A 13,559-nucleotide genomic window follows, 5' to 3' on the forward strand; every position below is an offset into this window, starting at 1 on the left:
TTTTTACAAAGGAGAGCAACCGTCTGCACCACAGATCGCACCTGCCTCTCTTCAGGATGTTGAGCAACTAGGGTCTCAAGAACTTTCTGTTCTGGTTGTGTACCATGCATAATAGCCATAGCCTCTGGTGTTTGTCAGATCCCTTTGATGCCGATCTGCTGATCCTTGGCTGTCCTTTCTTATTTCCACATCATGACATCTAGGCTGATTAACGGTTGTGGCTGGCGCAACTTCCAAAGCTATTGTGCATCTCTCTTCCCCTAAAATAGCGTTCCCAAAACAGGCATGTGTGTATGTGTGCTCGTGCACCAAGTGCCAGGCTTTACTTCTCCATGGAAGCTCTGCAGGAAATATATAGGCCAACGTTGTCGGCAAAAGTGCCAGGGCTTGGGGCTGGCCATGGGCATAGTGGGTAAAGCCGCTGCCTGTGATACTGGCATCCCATATGGCTGCTGATTTGAGACCTGATTGCTCCACTTCCAATCCAGCGCCCTGCTAGTGGCCTGGGAAAGCAGCAGGAGATGGCCCCAAGAGCTTGGGCTCCTGCACCCACGTGGGAAATCCAGAAGAAGCTCCTGGCTCCTGGCTTTGGCCTGACTCAACCCCGGCCATTGTGGCCATTTGGGGGGTGAACCAGCAAATGGAAGATTGCCCTCTCTGTCTCTTCCTCTCTCTGTGTAACTCTGACTTTCAAATAAATAAACAAATCTTTTTTAAAAATGCCAGGGCTTTACTGCAATGTGCCAGAGCTACCTATTGGAGTCTGAAGCCCAGTGTGATAGATCATCAGGTTTTTTTAGAGACCACAACTCTGGGATCTTTTCCAAGGGCTGAACACAGTAGTGGCCAGTTGCTTGGTAAGAAGTGCAGGGTCAGAGAAGATAGATGGGAAAGTAGCCACCTGTATTACTGTTGGATAGAAAGACCTTTTTTTTTTTTTTTTTTTTTTTGGACAGGCAAAGCTAGACAGGGAGAAAGGTCCTCCCTTTGTTGGTCCACCCCCTAAATGGCTGCCACAGCCAGCGCTGTGCCAGTCCAAAGCCAGGAGCCAGGCGCTTCCTCCTGGTCTCCCATGCAGGTGCAGGGGCCCAAGCACCCAGGCCATCCTCCACCGCCCCCCGCCCCCCGGGCCACAGCAGAGAGCCAGACTGGAAGAAGAGCAACTGGGACAGAACTAGCGCCCCAACTGGGACTAGAACCCAGGGTGCTGGCGCCGCAGGCAGAGGACTAGCCTAATGAGCCGCGGCGCCGACCAGAAAGACTTCTGATACCTGCCTTTGCTGCTCTTGTCTCTTCCCGTTCTAGGCTTAGAGCCTCCCAGCAGCTAGGCAGAGGAACAGCTCCCACTTCCATTGCAGCCTCTTCCTGGGCGTCCTCAGATTGCGCGTCTTCTCACTTCTCACTAACCAGTCTTTCTGAATGCCAGAAATCAGTCCCAATCTGCAGTCTGTGTATTGCCTGATGTGGTTGTTTTCACCCCTACTCCTTATAGATAGCACATGTCCTCATCTTTTATTTTGCACCCAGAAACCTCATTGCAGTATTTTAAAAGCCTCTGGGTTTGAAACAATAGGCCATGAACCATGAACCCTGCCTTTTGTGTTCAAATTGAATGTTAAAATAGAACTTGTTGGCTCTCAATTTCCACTGTAGCCTCAAAAGCTGAATCAAAAACAATAGGTGGCCAATGTTCCAGCTTTCCTCAGCTGGTGCTGAGCTCCCTGTACAGAACCTGCAAAGGTGATGGTCAGCTTGGCTGCTCTGTGCTCTGGAGGTTGGGCGGCAGCAATCTGGCCTTCACTCTTCAGATATTTGTTGCCATGACTCCCTATCCTCACGTCCACCAAAGGATATGAGGCTGAAGCTGAAGAGGTCATTTCTATGAGAAAACTTGCGGCAGGCTCAGCCATTGTTCCCTCCGCAGCCCCAGATCTCGGGATGTTCAGGGTAATGTTTTCCCTTTCCCTGAGACCTGCTGAGACAGTCTTCAAAAATACACTTGGAAAGCCCGATAAGTCTTAAATGCGATTGTGTGTTTGACCCATAGCTATGATGCCGAAGCTAAAAGGCTCAGCTGAAGTCACAGGGAAAGGAATAGGGCTGGGATGGGAGCAGGCAGTAAACTCAAGGCTAGAGAGCCCAGGAGGAGCTACCTGGGCAGTGAAGATTGTAACTGGACCCATCGCAAAGGACCCCTACACAGAGGAGCAGCCAAGTGAGGGGGTCGCAGTGGTGTCAGGGTACGGGAACACCCTCTGGGGCAGGTGCTGAAGCTGAGGGTTGTCACAAGCGTTCAGCTGGAAAGTGCATGGAATGGACAATAAGAGGTCCCATAGGGGTCTCTGCAGAACCCACAAGTGCACTGCAGCTTGGAGCTTCTATAACTCATTCTCTGTTATCACCCCAGATCATCTGTTGTAGAGAAACATTCAAGGAAAAAGAAAGGACATACTCTGACCACACCCCTCTTTCCTTTTGCTGATTTCCAGCCCTGAGGAGGTTTGAGCTGGGAAAAGTTTGAGTAAACTTAGAGTTTGGAGTCATTGCATAAAACTAGATGTAGCAACTAACTAGATGTAACTGGAGTTTTTTTTGTTTTGTTTTGTTTTTTTTGTTTTTTTTGTTTTTTTTTTTTTCTGAGAGTTATTGTGAGATTCTTGAGACCAGCCTTAGGTTTTATCCAACAGGCAGACAAGAAATAGATCTGGGAGGGCAACAAAGAACAGTAATAAAGTTGTGGTTTTCTTACTGCACTCCATGGAAGTTACAGTTCCATTCTGTTTGCTCAGATCCAATGTCAAATGTGACTTTTGAGAAAAGATGAGATGAGAATTAGAGGAAAGAGTTTAGATGAATAGAGACAGCATGTTCATCATTGAGATGTCCAAATATGAAGACATTTAGTCATTTTTAACCCATCAAAAATTAAACAAATTGTATTTATGTTTGAAATTATCATTCTCTTGTACAATTTGGGACATGCTCAATCAGACTGCCCCAAATGGTAGAGTTAGAAACGTGCCAGGGGATTCCAATTCAATCCCATCAAGGTGGCATGTATCAATGCCATCTCATTAGTCAAAGTGATCAATTTCAATTCGCAATTGATCATAATGATAGGACGAAGAGTCAAAGGGATCACATAAACAAGACTAATGTCTGCTAATACTAACTGATAGAATCAAAAAGGGAGAGAATGATCCAGCATGGGAAACAGGATACACAGCAGACTCATAGAATGGCAGATGTCCTAAACAGCACTCTGGCCTCAGAATCAGCCCTTAAGCATTCAGATCTGGCTGAAGAGCCCATGAGAGTATTTTAGGCATGGAAGGCCAAGAAACTGTGGCAAAAAAAAAAAAAAAAAAAAAAAAACTATTTGAAAGATCCCCAGTGGAAAGAACAGGTCATCAAAGAAGGAGGTACCCTTCCCTGAAGGGAGGAGAGACCTTCCACTTTGAATATGACCTTGTCTAAACAAGATCAGAGTCGGCAAACTCAAAAGGCCTCCATAGCCTTGGCAACTCATGACAAGAGCCTAGGGTGATTACTGATGCCATAAACAAGAGTGTCAATTTGTTAAGTCAACAACAGGAGTCACTGTGCACTTACTCCTCCTGTAGGATCTCTGTCCTAAATGTGCTGTACATTGTCATTTAGTGCTATAACTAGTACTCAAACAGTATTTTTCATTTTGTGTTTCTATGTGGGTGCAAACTGTTGAAATCTTTACTTAATATACGCTAAATTGATCTTCTGTATATAAAGAGAACTGAAAATGAATCTTGATGTGAATGGAAGAGGAGAAGGAACGGGAAAGGGGAGGGTTGCGGGTGGGAGGGAAGTTACGGAGGGGAAAAAGCCATTGTAATCCATAAGGTGTACTTTGGAAATTTATATTCATTAAATAAAAGTTAAAAAAAAAGAAAAGGAAATTATCATTCTATATCCCACAAATATATGTAATCATTATGTGTCAATTAAAAATTAAAAAGAATTAACTTAATCACCTACTAAATGCCATGACCTAAGGTAGCAATAAAGGATTCAAATGTGAATAAGACAGAGTCTGTGCTGCCAAATTTTTAGTCTAATAGGAGGTTCAGAAATATAAACAAATACACTATGGCACAATATGATGTCTGAATTCAGATACACACACAGATCATATTGAAGTCTTCTCATAAATCATTTTGTTCATCCATATTTTTATCTACATATCCTTAAAATTGCAATAAGGTTATGCTTGAAAAAGCCTCCAACCCTCAATTTGGAATTTTCTAGTAGGGAAATAGTGAGACTACACTGTATTAGAGGCTGGAGTAGGTCCCAGGCCACAGTAGGTTGGCCTAGATGGGCCGAGGCAGAATTCGCCCACTTCATGACTTTGCTGAGAGTCAGAGCTACTTGCCAAGGAACAAGTTTTTGTGACAGCTATTATGCAAATTAAATCCAGCTCTCTTTGATTAGAGCATGGTAAAAATTGGCACAGTGACATGTCTTTTTCCTTCACATTATTTTAAAAAATCTTAACTGAACTAAAGCTATTTCTTGCTCTTCACTTTTGAATTTGGCAAACATTATAGCAAATGAGAAGAGAATGGGCAATTTTTAAGTGCTTTTGGCATTTGGCCCTAGTCTTAGACAAAAATTAAAAATGAGAATACTGACAATCTTTACCATTTTAAGGTTCAAACCTATTTCTTTGGAGTTTCTGAAATGAGCCAAATAGAGGGGCTGAAATGCTTTGTTTTCCCCAAAGGTCTTAAGGAAGATAATTGATCTTCTGTTATTGTGTTAGATTGAATAATATTCCTTCCTCAGAAATATGGTATTTTGGCCTGGCAGCCATTTAGACTACTTTAAATCTGATTCTCATGGAATCAACATATTTGAATTTATTTCTTTGTTCAAAGTTTAAAAGTTTGTCTGAAGATAACAAAGAGCTACATTTTAGCTTTCCACTTTGTTTTTTAATTTTCTACCTTCTGTATTTTGAATTAAATATACTTGAGGTTAGAGTCTATCCACCTCCCTCTGTGTGATAGGATAACTACGTGCAGATGGGTGATCTATGACTCCTTGTCCACATAGTGCCACATAATTCAACAGAATGCCGTATCTTTTCTCTTCCTATCCATTTCTAACTTTTGCAATTAATAGTCATCTTTTCAAAATACATTAAAATGATTAGCTGCAGTTGTGAATTTAATTATAGGACTTACATGTGAGAATGATTGTATCACTTATTCTAAATGTATCGATCATGCTGGGGCATTCATGTGCCCTTTTCCCATTGTTGAGTCTGTGCATAGCACCCTGTGGCCAGCCAATTAATACCTGTCGAGTAAATGAATGAATATTTGAGTGATTTAAGCAAAGTGAATAGGTCCATGATCCATTGTTACTGGTGTCAGAAGGAGTCAATACACAGTATTGCCTTTTCTCACCTGCTTGAGTTCAGGATCAATGGAGATATTGGCACAGGAACGGTACTAAAGGAGATCAAAGTATCACTTCAGGTACTGATGAAGCTATGCTGGGAGAATGGCCAAATGGTTTGCTAAGACTTGGCCCCGGTGTTAGGTTCACACAGCAGCCAAGGCTGCTCTGGACAACTGCAGTCCTGCACTGTGGCAGAGCTTGGGAAACTGACAGCAGAGCAGAACAGAAAGAAACTGAGGAAACTTGGGGTGTGCCGGCCTGCTTCCTTCCCTCAGGGCTTCTCCAGGGCACAGCTCCCCCCAGTCCCCAGAAGGACTGACAGTGATGAGTGGAGAGGGGTCAAGAGTTTGACTCAAATCAAGTCTCACCACGTGAGAGCAAACACCAAGAAAGATGTGTTCCATGCATTGCCCTTGCCATTAGGGTTCAGTTCCTCTGTCTGCTATGAGCCACCTCAAAGATCTTGTGTTCTCCTGGGGCACAAATACTTGTCTATCATGAGCCCCAAACTACCAATTTCTCATCAAGCTCTGGAACCAATACTACCTGTATCCCTGTCCCTCCTCCCAAATGCAATCCTTCCTGGACAAAAGCTGAGCCTGCAGGTTGCTGGGGGCAGAAAAAGGCTTATTCTGAGCAGCTGGCTTTAGTTTTGCAGTAAAAATACTCAGAGGCTATGGAGTATAGCATTGGAGTCTAGTTTCCAAGAAAGAAAAACAATTCCCATTCTTCAGGTTTCCTATAGAATTAAGAGGAAATGTTAATTAACATTCCAATAATGTATTCTGCTCCCCTTCTGAAAATTGCATGGCAATTTAAATAGTGAGCATTTTGGTGGATTGGTTCAAAATTCAGCATTGATAAGGGTGCGGGAAGATAACATAAGATTTCTATCTTCTTTGCCCTTTTATTTGTTGAACATATAGCACAGGAGTTCAATAATCTTATGTTCACAAAAAAGAAATCTTGGAAAAATGCAGCTCTGGCCAGATATAAAATAGTCAATTCTTTTTTTGTTTGTTTGTTTGTTTTCTTTTTTAAATTTATTTGACAGGTAGATTTATAGACAGTGAGAGAGAGAGAGACAGAGAGAAGGGTCTTCCTTCTGTTGGTTCACTCCCCAAATGGCCACCAAGGCCAGCACTGTGGCGATCCGAAGCCAGGAGCCAGGCGCCTCCTCCTGGTCTCTCATGCGGGTGCAGGGACCCAAGCACTTGGGCCATCCTCCACTGCCCTCCCGGGTCACAGCAGAGAGCTGGACTGGAGGAGGAGCAACCCCGACTAGAACCTGGCGCCCATATGGGATGCCGGCGCCGCAGGCAGAGGATTAACCAAGTGAGCCACGGCCCTGGCCCCTAAAATAGTCAATTCTTAATGTTTCCTTTTCTGAAAGCTACAGCTGGCCCAGTATGACTTTCAAAATAGGCTTTCATTCAGGATGGCCTGAGGTATTTTTTTTGGATATCCGATTTCCTCATCTATAAAGTGGGAATAAAAAGGTAGGTTGCAAGGATAAAATGAAATAATGGATGACAGACATCAAATATTGTTTTTTTTCCTTCTTCCAAAATGGTTTTGCTACCAGAAATACCAGTGTAAAAACAGAGCTACAAATATATCCATGGACGTGCTTTCTTCCTGGATGCAGGTGAGGAAACACGTCACTCAGACATCATTTGCCACAAACTTGTAATGTAAGAAAAAGAAAGAAAAAACCACTAACAATAGATGTCTATCCATTGCCTTATTATACTCTTGCAAGAAGACAAAGAAAGGGCTGTCGCTGTGGTGTAGAGGGTAAAGCTGTGGCCTGCAATGCTGTCATCTCATGTGGGTGCCAGTTCGGGTCCCAGCTGCTCCATTTCCAACCCAGCTCCCTGTTAATGGCCTGGAAAAAGCAGCAGAAGATTGCTCAAGTGTTTGGACCCCTGCCACCCATGCATTCACCCTGGATGAAGCTCCTGGCTCCTGGCTATGGCCTGGCTGTACCCTGGCTATTGTGGTCACCTGGGGAGTGAGCCAGTAGATGGAAGACCATTCTCTCTGTCATTCTGACTTTCAAATAATCATAAGTAAGTCCTTAAAAAAAAGAGAAAACTCATATTTGATGACTATTCATTACCTCATATGTCCTTGCAAACTACAATTTTATCCCCAGTTTATAGATTAGGAAATTGAGCATCGAAAAACTTGCCAAAGCTCATTGCGCCCATAAAGAATGAAAACCTATTCAAACCATGGTTGGATTCTTTCAGCTATATCATACTATTTCAATGCAGAGGCTACCCAAATACCACATAATACAGCATTGCTGACATCAAGGCTTAGTCTACAAGGGCATTTAAAAAAGTTTTGGGAAAACAGAATTTAAAAATCACTTTATTTTGGTGCAACAAAATTTTTAAATCCAAGCATTGTTTTTTCATAGTCTGGATTTTACATGACCTTTTTGAAGATGCTTCTGCTTTCCATGAGCTCTTTTCAGTTCCTCATATATTATGATTTTAAAACTTGTATTACTGAATATTAACCATTGCAAGCGTATTTGACTGAGACTAATGGTAAAATGAGTGGGCATCCTGGGACCACGGATTGATTGCTGATAAGAAGCTAAAGTTTTGCTCAGAAGGAAAGAGGGTGGCTGAAGTCAGGGCTTGCAGAATCTTGTTTTGTGTTTTTGAGTTTAAATTATTAAGCACGTATTAGACAATTGGGGCAGATGCTGTGGACCAGCAGGGTAAGCTGCTGTTTGAGACATCTGAGTTCTATATCTGAGTGCCTTTGCCCTTTCAGTCCAGCTAACGGACCCTGGAGACAGAAGATGATGGCCCAAGTGTTTAGGGCCCAACCACCCACATGGAAGAACAAGATGGAGTTCCTGGCTCCTGGCTTCTGCCTTGCACAACCCCAGCTGTTGTGGCTGTTTGGGAAGTGAAATAGCAGATGGAAAATTCTCTCCTGCTCGCCAACCCAGTCTGTCCCCTCTCCGTGTCACTCTGCCTTTCAAATAAATAAATAAATATTTTGAAAAGTTAGGAGATTAAGAAGCAGTTTTGTTTTTCTAAGCTGTTTCATGGAATTTCTTAAGAGGTATAGGAAGGATGGGGTGGAGGAAGCAGGTGGGAGTAACAGAGGACAAGCCATTTTGCTTATATCTTGCTAAAGTGGAACTGGGTTCTTAGTCATCAATAATGTGACAAGAATACAATATAGATGAAGACTCCTGGAACTGATTTTTAGAGTTCAGTGGAGCTCATTCTGGTTACATATTTTAAAGGAATTCTGAGTACATGCCTAGCAAACAATGGAATTTGCTCTTCAAGCAATGTCTTGATTTTTTTCTTTAGCCCTAAACTTTCCCATCATTCATAAAATGTTCCATGTTGACACATTTCATGATGAAAGACTTTTTTTTGTCAGGAATTATATTCCTATCCAATTTATAGCCAAAATATGATGAGGCATCTAATTTAGCACTTGGTAATAGCATAAAACAGCTCATTCCCTCCATCCTGATTTAGAATAAGTTTATCTGTGCTTTGGCCACTGATAAATCTGAAGCTTTATACAGCTGTAATTTAAGTTTCTCAATAGTGACCAAATTCAGAATCTATCCTCTCATCCTTGCTGAAACACTAGAAAGAAACAATTCTCACTGTCACAGTAACTCAGAGCTTCCTTAATGAAACAAGCTCTCTACAGCTCCATCTATCCATCTGAGCACAGCTAAGCAGACACACTGCCCTTGACTGTCATGGAATAGTGCCAGCCTTTCTCTCTCCATGTAACATAGGGATTGACCACCTCATCAATTCTGAAAGCACACTTTCTGCTTTATCTTCTACTGGTCATTCTTAAACCAAAGTCAAGTTGGCATTTGTGTTAAAGAAACAAAAAAGAACTTTACAGTACTCAAAGGAGAGTTATGTTCCTATAAGAGAGAACTTGACATCTTAAATAGTTCAAACATAGTAATATAAACTATGTTCTCTGGAAAACTTCCCAATAAGCAAAGTTTTAGCAGTGGTGAAGCTCCAGAAACCATAGGTTAATGTCCTGTGACCCTGATTTCATCTGCCCTGGATCAAAGAAGGTGATGGAGAATGAGAAAAGCAACCCTGAGAGCAGAGAGCTGGCCTGGTACCATCAATTAGGTCCTGGTTTTGCTAACATTCACAGCTGGCATTCACAGTGAAGTTCTGTCCTTTTCCATTGCACAAAAACAATTTCACAGAATATCAACACTGGAAAAGGTCTTTCTGTGACCAGAACAGATCAGAACAAAAACAAGGCCATTCTGTACTCATGCCTGAATACATACATAGCTATGAACAGTCTTCAAGCCACGTTAATGATCAAACGTTCTCCTAGTCTAAATGGTTACTTCTTCCTTACCAGCTGTAGTTTTAGCCTTGTTCTATCCTCTTTAGATACATTTCGCTAATGTACTAGTTGCTAAGTGAATAGTGTCTTCCTTCCCTCCCCCAAATCCACATGCTGAAGACCTAATCATCAGTACCTGAGAATGTGACTTGTTTGGAAACGGGGTCATTGTACTTTTCAGTTGAGATGGGGTCATGCCATAATAGTATGGGCCCCTACGTCAATGCGACCAGTGTCCTTGTATGGAGGGGAAATTTAGACAGACACATGCACACAGGGAGACTCCATGTAGATTGGAGTGACTCCGCCACAGTCAGGGAACCAGAAGCCAGGAGAGATGCTCAGGACAGGTGCTTCCCCAGCATCTTCAGGGGGAGCATGGTCCCCCTGACACCTTAATCTTGACTTACAGCTTTGACAACTGTAAGACAAAAATTTTCCATTGTTTGAAAGTCATTTTCTTTATGGTGCTTGGTTATAGTAGCCCTGGGAAACTAACAAATACCAGTAATGGAGCAACATTTCCTTCTGACAGCATCAAGTTCAGAGGAAAACTTTAGTTACCTGAATTTTCCTCCAAACCACTTAGTGCAAACCCAAGGTGTAGAAGCCTTTCTCCCACCCTCCTACTGGCATGCCCCACAGTTCCCATGGTGTGTGTTCTTCACTGAAACAAGTCCACAAACCACTCTTGTTTACATACAGCTGAACTCCTGGGAGCCTTTGTCTACTGGGCATTGATTCAATGCAGGAAGCTTTTTTCCTTGGACAACGTGTGTAATTATTGCTTCTTTCAACTGCCTGAGTTTTCCTCAAGGAACTTCAGTTCATATCATGAATTCTATCTTTTCATTTTGAAACTATGTCTGTATATATTACTGATTGTGTTCTATCTCATACCAAATCTCTCTCTCTCTCTCTCTCTCTCTCTTAAAGATTTATTTTATTTATTTGAAAGAGAGAGGTAGAGACAGAGAGAGAGGTCTTCCATCCTCTGGCTCACTCCCCAGATGACTGCAATGGTTGGAGCTGCACCGATCCAAAGCCAGGAGCCAGGAGCTTCTTCCAGGTCTCCCATGTGTGTGCAGGGGCCCAAGGACTTGGGCCATCTTCTACTGCTATCCCAGGCCATAGCAGAGAGTTGGATCAGAAGTGGAGTAGCCGGGACTCAAACCAGCGCCCATATGGGATGCCGGAGCTTCAGGCTAGGGCTTTAACCCACTACGCCACAGTGCCGGCTCCTCTCTCTCTTCTTAAAAAAATATTTTGTTTTATTTGAAAGGCGGAGTTACAGAGAAAGTCAGAGACAGATGGAGATCTTCCATTCATTGGTACACTTCCCAAATGGTTGTAATGGCCAGGGCTGGGCCATGCTGAAACCAAAAGCCAGGAGCTTCTTCCTGGTCTCCCACATGGGTACCAGGGCCCAAGCATTTGAGTTATCTTCTGCTGATTTCCCAGGCCATTAGCAGTTGATCTGGCTCAGAAGTGGAGCAGCCAGGAGTCGAACTGGTACCCAGTTAGGATGCTGGTACCTCAGGTGGTAGCTTTACCAGCTAAGCCACAGCGCCAGTCCCCAAGTCTTCTAGTCTTTATGTTTAAAAAATGGATTTAAACTTCTCTTTCTGCATTTTAGCTTCACTTAAGATATTTCATTATCACACTCCAGGCTCTGTGAACATATAATCACAGCCAAGGAACTGAGTAAGAGAGCAGAATCACTTTCTAGATCAAGAAAAGCTGACATAGAAAGTGGTGCAAAGCTGTGCAGCAAAGTGAAATTAGAATTAAAATTGTCATAGACAGTAGAATCTGGGAAAGTAGCTATTGAAGGATCCTATTCACAGAGCATTAACCTAAGCTACCTGAGAACCACCGTGGAATCAATCGAAGAAACGTGGAAGAAGTTGTTAGTGTCCATCATGTCTGGGAGAAAAAGCAGACCCCGTGGTGAGTGCAATTGCAAATGGTGGTCATTCTTGAGTGAAAGCCATTGGCCGAAAGGCTGCAGATCTCTCTGTAACATCTGGTAAATATGGTGACAAAGGCATCATTGAGCAGGCTGAAGCCTTCTTCCAGGCCACGCAGCAGCAGCCAGTGCTGTCTAAGAATCCTTGTCTCATGTGTGCATTTTATAGCAGTGTCTCCAGCCCCATGGTGGAGAGGTTAAAGACACAGATATATCTGGGAGAGGAGACATGGCAGCAGTCAACTCTCTGCTAGAGCTACAAGTGAATGAGGGCAGATCAGAGGACAAAGGGTCTGAAGTTTTGCAGATGGGCAGAGTAGATGGAGAAAATAGAGCAAGCAGTGTTGGGTTTCTTTCAGAGACTAGAGGGTCTGTGTGCAAAAGAGAGTAAATCTGGACACTGACTTACATCACCTTTTATCTGCCCTCAGTTAAGGAGGCATTTTGTCTTCAAAGAAAAAGTGCTCATTGAACAAGCAGTGCAGGTGAGGAAGCACGGGTTCCATCTCAGCTGGAGGCATTTATGAAGGTCATTCAGTTGTCTGCTTGTGATCCCGTTATCAAGGATTTTCATTTTGTTCTAGACACCTTAGGAGGGACTGGGTGGGGTGGGGATAGGACTATGATTGCTAAGTCAGCATGATCATGTGGTGCCAGATAAACCTTCTGAATGAATATGTCTTGAGACTAGGGTCAGTTCAGAAATGAACAGCCCTCATTAACAATTTGGGAAATAAGAGATGCTTTAAAAGCCATCATGATGACTGCCACTAGTGGGTTCATCACCGCTGTAAATATCCATGGTGTTGTATTCAGTGTTTCTCTATCAGCCCAGAGCACTGACTGCGAGTAAAGAGGCCCTCAGCACCCCCTTACCAAAAGACTGCAACTGACAGTGAACACTAATGGTTTCTTTAAATATTGTCATGGAAAATAGATTTGTGTACCCAGGGCTGGGCCTTCTCATCTAAATTGAGAGGGTAAGGAGGAAGGGCTATAATAAAAGTAGTTCTTGGAACCCTTAAATTACACTAAAATGTTTCATTATCTTTGTACTTTCATTGTCTCCATATGTCCCTTTTTTAAAAATTTAACCTTTCCTTTTATAACTTCCTGGTCTTAGTTAATGCTGGCCATGTCATTTTAAACCTAAGTGTTTGCTAAGTTTTTTTCTGGAATCAATAATAAACCTTTTTTTAGAAGTATCCTTTTATTTTTCTTTTGAGTTTTTAGTATCATGAGGCTTTCTCTGGTTCTATAAATCATTCTAGAAATCTCCATGCTTTTTGTGTGTATAGTGAAATATGTTGTTGTTTAAAAATATTCACCTCTATGGAGGAACATACTCAGTGAAGCCCAGCCTAGATCAACTAACCCCTAATTGACCCACAGATCCATGAGAACTGATATTATTGTTGTTTATCATTGAGGTTTTTGGTTGGTTGATTGTTAGCAAGTGAACGCGTCACGCTAAGGGATGCACCATGTTTTCTTATTTATTTGTGTCTTTGTCTATTTCCAGCTGCTGTAAACAAATTCCTGAGTCTGGGTAGACTATAAAGGAAAGTTTATTTAACTCGTGGTTCTGGAGGCAGGCAAGCCTGAGATTGGACAGCTTCATCTGGCGAGAGCCTGGAGCTGCCTCGTAACATGACGGAGAGGCGGAAGAGCAAGTGGGCAGAAGCCAAAGAGGGAAGACAGGAGGAGCTGTCTCACTTTACAACGACCTGCTCTTGTGGTGCTGATGCAGTCCCTCAAGAGT

At 42.8% G+C, this 13,559-nt stretch overlaps 1 pseudogene; it reads left to right on the forward strand.

Annotated features, from left to right (window-relative positions):
- The first annotated feature begins 2,052 nt into the window (after positions 1 to 2,052).
- On the forward strand, positions 2,053 to 12,703 carry LOC133756669 (UPF0415 protein C7orf25-like; annotated as a pseudogene).
- Positions 12,704 to 13,559: the final 856 nt, after the last annotated feature.

This window comes from Lepus europaeus, chromosome 3 (genome assembly GCF_033115175.1).
Source record: "Lepus europaeus isolate LE1 chromosome 3, mLepTim1.pri, whole genome shotgun sequence".
NCBI lineage: Eukaryota > Metazoa > Chordata > Mammalia > Lagomorpha > Leporidae > Lepus > Lepus europaeus.